This window comes from Panthera onca, chromosome B4 (genome assembly GCF_046562875.1).
Source record: "Panthera onca isolate mPanOnc1 chromosome B4, mPanOnc1 haplotype 2, whole genome shotgun sequence".
Taxonomy (NCBI): Eukaryota; Metazoa; Chordata; class Mammalia; order Carnivora; family Felidae; genus Panthera; species Panthera onca.
Window position 1 is genome coordinate 13,427,341 of NC_138345.1, and position 13,369 is coordinate 13,440,709.

The window sequence follows — 13,369 nt, forward strand, 5'->3', positions numbered from 1 at the left end:
TGTGTCAGCTCATTTATCCATTCATTGTTTCCACGAATAGGACCCTGGTCAACTGCTTAGTTGTGTTTAGATAAATACTGACAAACGCTTTTAAAAATCTGGTGTTTTATCTCCTTTTGTGGTCCTTAAAGAGATCCCTGAAAGATGATAGTACAGATGGAAAGATGTTAGGAGTCATCTGACATCTCCAAGTGAACCTGTTTTCTTTTCTTGTGTATTTGCCAGTTTCTAAAATGTCATATTCAAAGGACTTTCCTTAATTCATTTTAGGTACATGGTTATAGTTCAGTTCATCTTACCATCTGGAAAGTTCCCTAACAATCAGACTAAAATTTCTCATGTTAACATCTCATTACTTCTTTTTAAATTTTTTTAATGTTTATTTATTTTTGAGAGAGGGAGACAGAGACAGAGCACAAGCAGGGGAGGGGCAAAGAGAGATAGGGAGACACAGAATCCAAAGCAGGCTCCAGGCTCTGCGCTGTCAACACAGAGCCCGACGCGGGGCTCGAACCCACAAACTGTGAGATCATGACCTGAGCCAAAGTGGGACACTTAACCGACTGAGCCACCCAAGAGCCCCTCATTACTTCTTTAAAACATATCCTAAATTTTTATTAAGTTTTTAATTTTAATTCCATGATAATTAACATACAGTGTCATATTAGTTTCCAGTGTACAATATAGTGACTCTACACTTCTATGCATTACTCAGTGTCCACATGACAAGTGTCCTCTTAATCCCCTTCATCTACTTCCCCCACCCCCACCCTCCTCCCCTCTGGTAAGCCTCTGTTCTTTATAGTTAAGAGTCTGTTTCTTGATTTGTCAGTCTCTCTCTTTTTTTTCCTTTGCTTGTTTGTTTTGTTTCTTAAATTTCACATGAGTGAAATCATATGCTATTTGACTTTCTCTGACTTATTTTACTTAGCATTATACTCTCTAGATCCATCCATGTTGTTGCAAATGTCAAGATTTCATTCCTTCTTATGACCAAGTGATATTCCATTATATATATCTATATATATGTGTATATTTCCACATATATATATCTACATATATCTGTATATTTCTACATATATGGATATACCCACATATATCTATTTATATCTACATATGTAGATATACCTATTTATATCTATATCTATATCTATATCTAATCTGTATCTATCACTTCTTTATCCATTCATCTATCCATGGACACTTGGGCTGCTTCCATAATTTGGCCATTACAAATAATGCTGAAGTAAACATCAAGGGTCCATGTATCCCTTTGAATTAGTGTTTTTGTATTTTTTGGGTAAATACCCAGTAGTGCAATCTCTGGATCATAAGGTAGCTTTACTTTTAACTCTTTAAGGAACCTCCATACTGTTTTTCCCAGGGGCTGCACCAGTTTGCATTCCCACCAATAGTGGATGAGGGTTCCTCTTTCTCCACATCCTCACCAACACTTGCTGTTTCTTGTGGTTTTTATTTTTGCTGTTCTGACAGATGTGCTATCTCATTGTAGTTTTGATTTGCATTCCCCTGATGATGAGTGATGTTGAGCACCTTTTCATGTGTCTATTGCCCATCTGGGTGTCTTCTTTGGAGAAATGTCTGTTCATATATTCTGTCCATTTTTTAATTGTATCATTTGTTTTTTGGGTGTTGAGTTGTATCAGGTCTTAATAGATTTTGGATACTAACCCTTTATCAGATATGTCATTTGCAAATATCTTCTCCCATTCAATAGGTTGCCTTTTTTTTTATCATTTTATTTTATTTTTTCATCATTATGAGCATATTTGATTAGCTCTCCTGGTGATGCTAATACACACCCAAGTGTGAGAATCACTATTGTAAAGGATGGAAGTTTGGCCCAGAACTCAGATAATATCATCCAAGCCCTCTCTTTTTCTGTCTCTCCATTTGTCTGTTTCTATGTGTCACTTCTCAGGCCCCTCTTCACTGCACAGTCAAGACCACCAGGAGCTCTGGGGCTACATCCTTTCAGCTCATGCTTCAAAGGGGGACAAGGAGTATTTTAGTCCCTGCGCTCACATTCAGAGTTCTAGGGGAAGACTGTGACTGGTCTATCTTGATTCACATAGTCACAGCACATGCCTATCAGGGAATGGGGACTATGATTTTCCAGACCCATACTATTGCCCCTTCCAAGAGCTGCTAGAGGGAGAGGTACTGTGATTGCAAGCCTCACTAGAACCTCAGAAAAGAGAAAGGCACAGTTCCCTAAGGGAAGGAAGGCTGTGTCCTGAGGTAGGGGAGGAAGGATACTGGCCACATTGCTGTTTAAAATATATACTCCCAAGTAGGCCGAATTCTCCAAAGCCACAGGACTAAAAATGCCTACCATGTGCCAGGAGCTTCATATATGTTACACGTAACATGAGACAATATTTAAAACATTTAACAGTATGGATTAGCCACCAGCTGACCAGAATGGGGAGGGTCCTGGAGGTCCCAGAGGGAGAGGCCTTACTTAGCCCTTTAGTTCCTGGACCATGCAGAGTTTAGAGGTCCAGGAAAAGGGGTGATGTGGAACATGGATGCCACTTAGGGATTGGAGAACAGTTATTTATCAGTCAACACAATGGTATTTTGATATTGGAATAGCCAACATGTTCTTCCTGATGTATACCTGCTGAACATTTTCAACCCTCAGTATCATCAGCCACGCTTCTAAAATAGAAGTACATCATGGAAGTAAGCTATAATACACCAGAGGTATGCAAACCTCTCTCTAGAGTACCATTACACTCAAAGATTTGGGAAGGAAAGGGGGACCTGGGTGGCTTAGCTGGGTAAGTGCACGACTCTTGGTTTCAGCTCAGGTCATGATCTCACAGTTCATGGGATCAAGCCCCATGCTGGGCTCTGCACTGATGCTGTGGAGTCTGCTTGCAATTCTCTCTCTCTCTTTCCCTCTCCCCCCTTCAAAATAAATAGATATTTTAAAAATATTTGGGAAGGAAAACATTCCTTCCCAAACAAATCTGATGACATTGCAGAAGGGTGTGTAGAACAGACATAAATGTTTAGGATGATCATGAAATGTCAAAAGAAGTTTGGATGCAGGGTCACTGACTTGGGGTTACTTCTATAGACAAGATTGGAAAGCATTGTCAGGGGAACTGCAATGTTGATATTTGTGCCCCCATTATACAGAAGGGGCCCTGGCAGGTTGAGGACTTTGTCTAACGGTGCATGTTTTAAATGGGGGCAAGAATTCACACCATCTACCTGGGGCAGAGGCCCAGGTCTCTCAGCAGTATCACACTATCTTTAAAGTCTGCTCCTTGATGGTGTTATTTTTAGAAAATTCCATCTTAAGTGGCAACAGCTAGTTATCACCTAGCTATACTTGTGAAAGGACCAACTGAAGAGAATTTTGGATAAGGAAGAACTTTGCAAAGGAATGAACAACTGTTCCTCACAGTTAAGGAGGGCCATTTCAAAGACAGGCCATTGTCTGTTTCAAGGTCTAGAGAGCGCCAGGCCAAGAAAACCACAGAACTATACTACAATACTACTTTGTCACATGGTGGAAATTTCAGAACCAGGAGCAGAGGGGAAGTTTGACACAGTCTTTACAACTGTAATTCAGCACACTGGTCCAAAATTTAAAGCTGCAAAATGAGTGCAAAAATATTCAAATTAAAATAAAGTGTCAGACTCCTGGCAAATGGAAGGGGTAAAATCTGGTTGCCTGTACATGTTGCTATAGACTGAATGTTTGTGCCCCCCTCAAATTCAGATGTGGAAATCCTAACACGCAAGGGGATGGTATTTGGAGGGGAGGGAGGCCTTTGGGGGTTATCAGGTCATGAAGGTGGAACCGTTAGAGGAGATGAGTGCCCTTATAAAAGGGACCCCAGGGAGTTCCCTTGCCTTTTCCACCTGTCAGGACATAGTCAGGAGAAGGCCATCAATGAACCAGGAAGCAAACTCTCACCAGACCCTAAATCTGCTGGTGCCTTGATCTTGGACTTTCCAGTCTCTAGAACTGTGAAAACTACACGATCATTGTTTAAGCCACCCAGTGCATGGTAGTTTGTTAAAGTTGTGTGAGCAGACTAACACCCTAAATTACTGAGGGTTATTATACATCCTGCGTAGAGATTTGTATTACAGATCTTGAATGAGTGACAGGAGAATCATAAAACTCTCCAGCTACTTACAGCATCTAGTTCTACTCCAGAAACACTTGTTGAATGAATAAATGAATAAATAAATGAATTTTTTAAGAAAAAAATTTTCCAAAATATTCTTCCTTCCTTCCTTCCTTCCTTCCTTCCTTCCTTCCTTCCTTTTCTGTAAAACTGAAACTCCAGGAAGCTATGCGTCTATCATGTGGCTTCAAGCACTAGGAGGCACACTGCCAAATAATCCTGGGAGAAGATGTAAGTTTGAGAGATCACGTACCAAAAGGATTTCCTACATACGCTGTGAATGAGAGAAGCAGGATTTATGTTGGAAATCAGGGCACTAGTTTTTATTCTTCTCCATACTGGTTCACAAAATTAGCAATATCTCATATCTGCCTAGTACCTCTCAATTTATAAAGAGCTGTCCAATACATGGTTTTATTTGACTCCTTCAAAAACTTTGTGTGCTGGGCAGAGCATTATCTCCCTGTCTAGGGAAAATGTACTGTTTCCTCTGCTCATACTTAAACTTCTGACCCAGATGTGTGGGTTTTGTCCCACACTGAACAATTCTCTGACACCAGCTCGGTATTCACAGTTCACTTCGACACTAACCAGAGTTAGCACAGACCCCCCAGGTTAAGGCCTCAGACCCTCCCCCGCCCCAAGGCTGGTCCCACTTGAAACTCCAATCAATAGTAGGTCTCCGTGTTACCCACAAATTCTGTTCAACTTGGTTACAAATTGGAGGTTCCCACAACTCCCTCCTTGGGCTTGATAATTTGCTAGAGATCCCAGAACCCAGGAAAACAGTTTACTTACTACTGCTGATTCATTACAAAGGATATTTTAAAGGATATACATGAACAACCAGACAAAGAGGTACATAGGGCAAGGTTGGAAAGGGTCCCGAGTGCAGGAACTTCTGTCTCCACGGAGCTGGGGTGCACCACCCTCTCAGCAGGTAGATGTATTCACCAACCTATAAGATTTCCCAAACCTGTACTTTGGGGATTTTTATGAAGCCTTCATCATGTAGACATGATCAATTATTAACTCCATTTCCAGCCCCTCTCCTCTTTCTGGAGAATTGGTTGGCAGCAGGGGTGGAGGGGAAGGGAGTGGGAAGCTGAAATTTCCAAGCTTCTAATCATGGATTGGTCTTTCTGGTGAGCAGTCCCCATCCAGTACCTCAGCTAGTGTTGTCTCATTAGAACAAAAGGTGCTCCTATCAGCCAGGAAATTCCAAGCTACTTAGGAGCTCTGTGAAAAACCGGGGCAGAGAACAATATCATACACACACACACACACACGTGTGTGTGTGTGTGTGTGTGTGTGTGTGTGTGTACATATATTTCTTACTATCTCACACCCCCATTTTCCATTTGAGGAATTTGGGCTCCACAGTCACAACTGTAAAGAAAGGCAAGGCCAGACACTGTTCACTAACCACTAGAGTTTTCCAGAGCTCCCATCCATCCTTCAGAGTTTAGGCAGAGGGATCAGAATATAGGAGGGGGACCCAAAAGCAGAGAGGGGGCAACGGTGCTACCAGAGACCCACACTGAAGCAGTGTGAACATGTTCTTAGAGCTATCACAAGAATTCTAGAGGTGACTTCTCAGCCCTGGGTTTCATGTCCTGATCAGCCTTACTTGCAGAACTTATTCTAAGCTGAGACATTTATGGAAGCTGGAATTATGTTTGTGTAGAGGTCACACCCCTAGGTAGTGACACCCAACAGCTCTTTTGATTTCCTGTAGAACCTTCCAGAATAACTGAAAATTTGATGGTGGACTTTTTTTGGGAAACCTAAATTTTTCTAGTCCTAGCTGAAACTGAAGCTGGTGGTAAGGAAATTTAGGCTCAATGTCCGGCACCCAACTGCTTTTCCTGGAGTTTGAATCAACAGAGAGTACTATTTATAAATTGCCCAAGTGACCTTAAAATTTTGTCTAGATTCATCCTGGCGAAAAAAAGGCTAAATTGGGGGTTGCTTGATGTCAACTAAGGAACGGGAGAGAGAGAGGAAGGAGAAAGCCGACCTGCTGTCCTGCCTTCTCCTGGGCTCCAGCACTATGCAGGGTCCTAAGTATACATCTTAAAGCAACATCATTTTTAAATATAATTGCACCAGCTCCTTTAATTACAATAGTGCTTTGGAACTCATGGCTTTTCAGTTCCCCTCACAGAAGCTTTATGCTCAAAAAAGACCTAGCAAAGCCAGAGAGAACTAAGGATTTCCCTGGGTCAATATATACCTCTCATCTTTCCGGCTGTGGTCCCAAGAAGAGAATTTTTGGAAAAAAAATTTTTTTCTTCCACGCGTCCTCATTAATATCATTTTAGAAAGACAATGACATCTGGTGGGAAATGAGAGCCACCTGCCAGTCTCACAGAATTGTGTGAAGTTGACGAGGTTCACACGGCCCTGGCCTTCACTTCCTCCTTAACAAAATGGACAGAAATGCAGCCCTTCTCCAGGCCAGGGCAATGCTTCCAAATCAAATAAGGGAGGGATTGCGAAAAGCATCCCGAGCTTTTTTACATAACAGAAGGCTCAACATTCTTATTTGGAAAGAGAATTATGAAGGTCAGTTATCTTTTTGCTTCATTAAAGCCCAGGCACCTCCGTGTATATACAAAATCAACACAAATGGACAGAATTCTGTCACCTTGCACACAGTGATCACTCAGCAAATATTTATATTTTGTGGGCTAACCTCACCATATAGACAATTGCAGGTCTGCTTGGAATGCACAGAAAACTCAGCAGAAGGAACAGGTTGGGGGTAGGGCAGGTTATAATGAAAAGTGCTGCTCAGAGTTCTTTTCTTCCCTTTTCATTCCCTTTTCTGCCTATAAATGCTTCTCTGCCCAATTCTTACTTGTGGATAGAGCCTGATAGACCCACTCCAAGACCATAACGGTCAAGGTCATACACATGCACACTCAAACATAAATACACACAAACACACACATAGACAAACACATAAACACACACATACACAAATACAAATACACAAGTATATCCACACAAATGCACACATATGCACACAATTGAAACACACACACATATACACATACTTAAATACACAAACACACATACATGCACACTTAAATACACATACATACACATAAACATAAACACAGAAATGCACATGTACACACGTACACAAACACACACATAAACACACATACACATACTACTCAAACACACATACATGCACAAATATAAACACAAACACACACATACATACACACACAAACACACATATATAAACATATACACATAAACACATATGCATGTACTGACACATGCATGCATGTACGTACACAAACAAGTACACATACAAACATGCACACAACCTACCCAGAGTGGACAACACAACAAGGAATGACCTGGTAACGAAATCCTTCGGTTGCTAAGCCTCCCATGCCTCCTGCCCCTGCCTCTGACCTTCATATCAGGAACCATGTTGTCTATTTCAGCATCTCTTTTGTCAGAGCTTCCAGAAAGAGGAGTTACTGGGAACCCGAGTGTTAACTTAAGCGATGCCCAAAGTTCCTTTACAAGGAATTAATAACCAGAGTTCCCTTCTTCCAGATGTTCCTCCACAGTCAGGGCGCCCCTCCACCCACCTTCCTGCTGGCGGACGCTTCCCACAGCCGCTGCAGACGTGCTCCAGATGGACCGCTGCCCCAGCGCTCTCACTGAGCCTTGCCTACTCCTCTAAGGGAGAAGAAATGTGCTTCCTGGGGAAGGGGTCAATAGTGGGCTTTAATCTAGAAAACCAGGGAAGAAGTACTATAGTCGAATGGCAAGCATTTTTAATTTCATGGGAAACTGAGTCATTCAACAAGCAGTGATTTGAGCACCCACTCTGTGCCTGTCAGTGGATTCAGTGTGAAGAGACAAGGGGGACCAACACATAGCCCTGACCTTCAAGGACTCCCTAGAGCAGGAAACCAATCATTAGAACAGGAGAAGCACTAGGGAGGGTAAAGAGGAAGGGACTCAGGAGTCTGCACATGACAAGAGGGGAGAGAAGGACAATTTCTCAGGGGAGATGACACCACGTGGGAAGGGGTGGTTTTCCAGGTAGGGAACCACTTTGAGAAAGAAAAAAAAAAAAAAAAACCTCTGATATTTTTTGCTTTCAATTTCTTCCTAAAGTTTTTAAAGTATATTTATACCTTATATCTCAGAGACAGCCTATGTACCCTATGTCTTCCATGGGTCCCATTGTTCTCTGCCTGCCTGAGGATAAATCACAGGTTCCCTTGCCCTCTGGCCCCCCACTGGAGTCAGTCCTGGGGAACAAGGTGCAGGAGGCCTGAGGGAGGATGGTGAGGTCAAGGCTCTTATTCCGCTCTCCCATCAAGGCAGTCTTCTCTAGGAAATGCTCTTTTTTTTCTAGGTTCCTGTTGCGGCTTCCTCTCCACCCTCATCCCTTTGGGTTTAGGAGCAGTAACAACTCTTGCCCTGAGACTAGTATCCCTTGCGGTTCCTCTACATCCCACCCACACCTAACAAAAGTTGCTTTATTAAGCTCTCTTTGAATTATTCTAATTGGAGGGCCATCTGTTTCCTGTTGGGATCTTGACTGATAGAGCAAATAGCAAATATATCAGGGAGGGCAGGATGCAAAAACTATATAAACGTGTGTGTGTGTGTGTGTGTGTGTGTGTGTACATATATGCCAGTGACAGTAGTGATAGTGTCTGATTTAGTCATTTATTCCACAGACATTTATTGATGACCAACTATGGGAAAAATACAATGGATAAGGAAACCACACTTTCTGGATTTTATGAGAGTGTCAGTTACAACATTTTTTGTTATGGTGAGATTATGTATTTTAATTTGGAGAACATTAAATATGATCTCAATAGCCATGGGCAAGGGGAAGATGAGTACGATGAATTAGTTCTCTTAGTGTTTATACTCAAGCATAGCTTAGTTCTCTACAGTTCAAGTCAATAAAAGAAAAAAGCAAGTGGAGAAAGTCTGAGATATGATCAAGTACCAGATGTACATTTTTCAGGTTACACTATGGGTAACCTCACCTGCTAGGAGGTAAGACTGTTGCTTTGGGGTCAAAGCAGTGGTGAAAATGAAGTCTCACCATGAGCCAGACAGCAGAAGCTTCATATACAATATTGAATCTATTCTTCAAGGAAACCCCTATAAACCAGGCATGGTTTTTCTCATTTTGCAGAAAGCTGAGGCTTAAAACATTAAGCAGTGAGCAGTACTAGTTAGCATCTGGATTCAAATTCAAGTCTATATCCAAGACCCATTCCTCTTTATTCTACGTCTCTTCCAGGAATAGACCACTCACGGCCAAGACCAGAGGGTATTTGGTGAATAAGAGACAATTACAGCTTTGAAGGCAAAGGGCTATCCTGCAATTTTGGCTTACTCTCTGTTATTATATCTGCACAGTGAGAAATGGGCTGGGAAACCAACCTTACAGGAATTTCCTTTTGATTCTGCATGGTAGAAATAGACCTCAGCTAACAATCTGCTCTGAGATCAGAGAGAAGGTCAAGGGGCAAACAAAACAAGCTGTACTCCAGTGGCACACCAAGATTTGTTTCTGTGGAGTCTATGGCTCCCTTTGAACTATCTAATAATTATTAGTTTCAGGAGGTAGTAGAGTTTAGCATGTCAATGGGAGGGTATCTAAGGGACACATTTGAAACTTAAGGCTGTCCTGGGGCACCTGGGTGGCTCAGTCACTTGAACGTCCAACTCTTTACTTCGGCTCAGGTCATGATCTCATGGTTCATGAGTCTGAGCCCCGCATCAGGCTCTATGCTGGCAGCGTGAAGCCTGCTTGGGATTCTCTCTCTCCTTCTCTCTCTGCCCCTCCCCCACGCATTCTCTCTCCCTCTCTCTCAAAAATAAATAAACATTAAAAAATGTTTTAAAAAGAAATTTAAGGCTGTCCTACCTGTGATTAGCTACACTGGGGCTAAGAGTGAGCAGCTTTGCTCTCTGCTTCCTTTGGGTACAGGACAGCCAATCTAATCACACAAGAGGATTCTTATGAGTGGCAAGTAATACAAACGGTTATAAATTTAAAGTAATCCATAAATTTTGAAGAATTCAAATTTAAGACCTGTTGATGCTCTTATAAAAGCCTACCTTCCCTTCCCTTTAAGTACCCATATACCATGGTTTAAGTACCCATATACCACGGTTTATGCCCATTGTCCCAGAATGATTATTAATGCTGTCTTCTTTCATTCTCAGAAGTGTTGTTTTAGATGATAAATTGTCACTCTATTTTTGCTATATATAAGTGATTGATAAAAGAAAGTGAGGCAGTGGGATCCTGAGCTTCAAATACCCCAGGTCTAGCTTAAGAATAAGTGCTGTCTTGCTGCATATGCCTAGGTTATTCAATTAACCTCTCTGATCCTTTATGTGCCAAGTGAGAAGAAAACATGTGGCCAGTGACTTTTATGAGCAATAACAAGCAGAAATCGTTCATAAAGTTATAGATCTTGGAGCCAGAAACAACCTGGAGAGATCATTTAGCACCCCGGGGCTATGAAGAGCCATCCAAAACTCACAATGATCTAGTCAGTTTCCCCAAAGATTTCTATTGTTTTGAAGAAGTCTAGCAACTCAACGCAGCCAAGGTAAACCAAATGATAGAGAGCTGATGGCCTGGTGACTCAAGTCTTTTATCAAGTGGAATTCTAACTACTAATCACGCTTTGTCTGTTTGTTGCATTTGCCAGAAGAAAATATCTAGTGGCCCCAGGGCCCTATTAACAAACATCAGAAAGGTGTCCGTCCTGGATTCAGCAGCAGGTTCTGAATGGGGATTGTACTTGCCACTTCATGAGCAGATTTCACAGAGAAGGGTGGGATGGGGGGACCCCAATCCCAAGGGCCTGTCAGGTGTAACCAGGGGCACCATGACTGGATCCAGTGATTTGTTTCTTCAGTGTCCCTGAAGACTGTCACAGTCTGCTACTCTCTGTCTTGTTTGCTCTTGCCTCAAGTCAGCTATGTCTCCAATCCCCACTCTTCAACAAGTCCTAGCAATTTTATTCAGATAATGTCTGATAAATTATCAGTTTAGAGGGATACGGGGGGTGGGGAGGTACAAAGAAAAAATAAGCCACCAAAGTGCATGGTATTTGGCCCAAAGCCTAGAAAGGGAGCTGATCCCATCCTTAGGCCTCTACTGAGGGTATAGACAGAAAGGATATAATACCTCAGCCACTTAATGGACAAACTAGAAAAGGCTCCCCTGGTCCCTCTGCTCCTTCATCTTCTTGTAACTTCTCCTTTCCTCCTTGTCCTCATCCTAGACCCCCAACCCTGCCTCCTCCAAGCCCACCTCAGTCCCAGAAATGACACTGGGAAGTTCCTTAAGATTTGCCATGCCTGGAATCTGGAATCATTTCCAGGGCAAGAGTCCTGGGTTTTTTAAATAACACAGGGGTTTGCATTTGTGGAATTGGAAAGTCTGCGATGCCTGCACAACAATTAATCATAGGCCAAATTCAAATTTGTGTGCCAAAAATTTATAAAGTACTGTGTTACAGAATCTGTTTTTCTCCCTCTTATGACAGCTTTAGAGGAACGGAGGAAGGGCAAATAAAAATAGCCACTTTCCAATGCCTCTACTTCTAGGGTAACATATAAGGGTGTCCTTGAAAGCTATATTATCCTTCTGCAAAATGGTTGCCTGTGGGCTTCAGTGTGAGCAACTACTGTTTGAGCATAGAGTTTGTGACATCCATCTCAATGTACTTTCATCCAGACTATCTCTAAGGTTTTGTGCCTTTATCGCCATGGAGCCAATTGCCACACATTGGCCCAGTCCCAGTTCAACTTCTGGTCTTGAAACACGAATACCAAGATTAAAAATAATGTCCATAGTGGGGCACTTGGGGGGCTCAGTCGGTTAAGCATCTGACTCTTGATTTCGGCTCAGGTCATAATCTCAGAGTTATGAGATCAACCCCACATTGGGCTCTGTGCTGAGCATGGAGCCTGCTTATTCTCTCTCTCTCTCTCTCTCTCTCTCTCTCTCTCTCTCTGCCCCTCCCCCACTCACGCATGCTTATGCATATGCATTCACTCTCTCAAAAGAAATAAACATTTAAATAATAATAATGTTCACAGTATTTTTAAAATCCATAAAAACATATCATTCCTATAGTAATACTCCTAAGCCAATTTCGATCATGGTGGATTTGCCAAGAGAGAGGCAGAAACCCACTGTGGGCAGTTCCTGTGTCTTTTTAATTTAGCAATCAAACACCCAATTGAACGAGTTATTTGAGTAAAAGGAGAAAGAAGGGATAACGTCAAGTGTAGGTGGAACTAAAATGCAATACCTGGAGGGCTATTGGAGAATATTGGAAACTATTCACCAAATAGTTACCGTTTACACTCACACGTCTATCATACTTAACAATTATAAAAGATAGTTCACATACGTTATCTCACATGAGCTGTGAAACAGCCCTTGGAGGAAAACACTATCATACTCACTTACCACTTGGACATGCTAGGGCTCCAAAAGGTTATTATGTGATTGACCAAGATCATAGAGCTAATACTCAACTCCAGATCTGTCTGCTTTCCACTCTGGAGTTTATCTCACTATAGTCTGGCTATATGCTCCAGTATATCGTGTATAAACTAGTACGCCAGCTTTCAGGGAATTACAGATTAGAAAGCATTGCCCTGCCCTCTTTGAGGCTAAGTCGTAAATGCAAATAACTCTAATACAAAGCAGATGTGACCACTGCAAAAGTGGCATGAACACATGCTGTGGAGGTTTTGAAAAGGATACAACCGTAATTTTGGGGGAGATTCGGAAAATCTTGGTGACAGAAATAGGTTTGCGTTGAAGCATGGATACCGGGCATACTGTGATCAGGTAGAGTGGGTAGGTCGTAGAGTCAAGGGACAACATGAGGAAAAGCAGGGAATGTATGGCGTGTGATGAGAATAAGACATGGGTTCTACTCACAGAGCATTTGTACCTCCTAAGGCTTTTGTACCTCCTAAGCATGAGCACCTCCTAAGGCTTTTGATTTAATTCTCAAGGCGTGGGAAGGCCACTTTGGAACTAAAATATCGCCCATCATGAAGATTAGTCTGCAAACTGTGTGCAGACTGGGTTAACATGGGGAAAGCCTGTAAGCGGGGAGGACAGGGAAGAGTCCATTAAAAAAAAA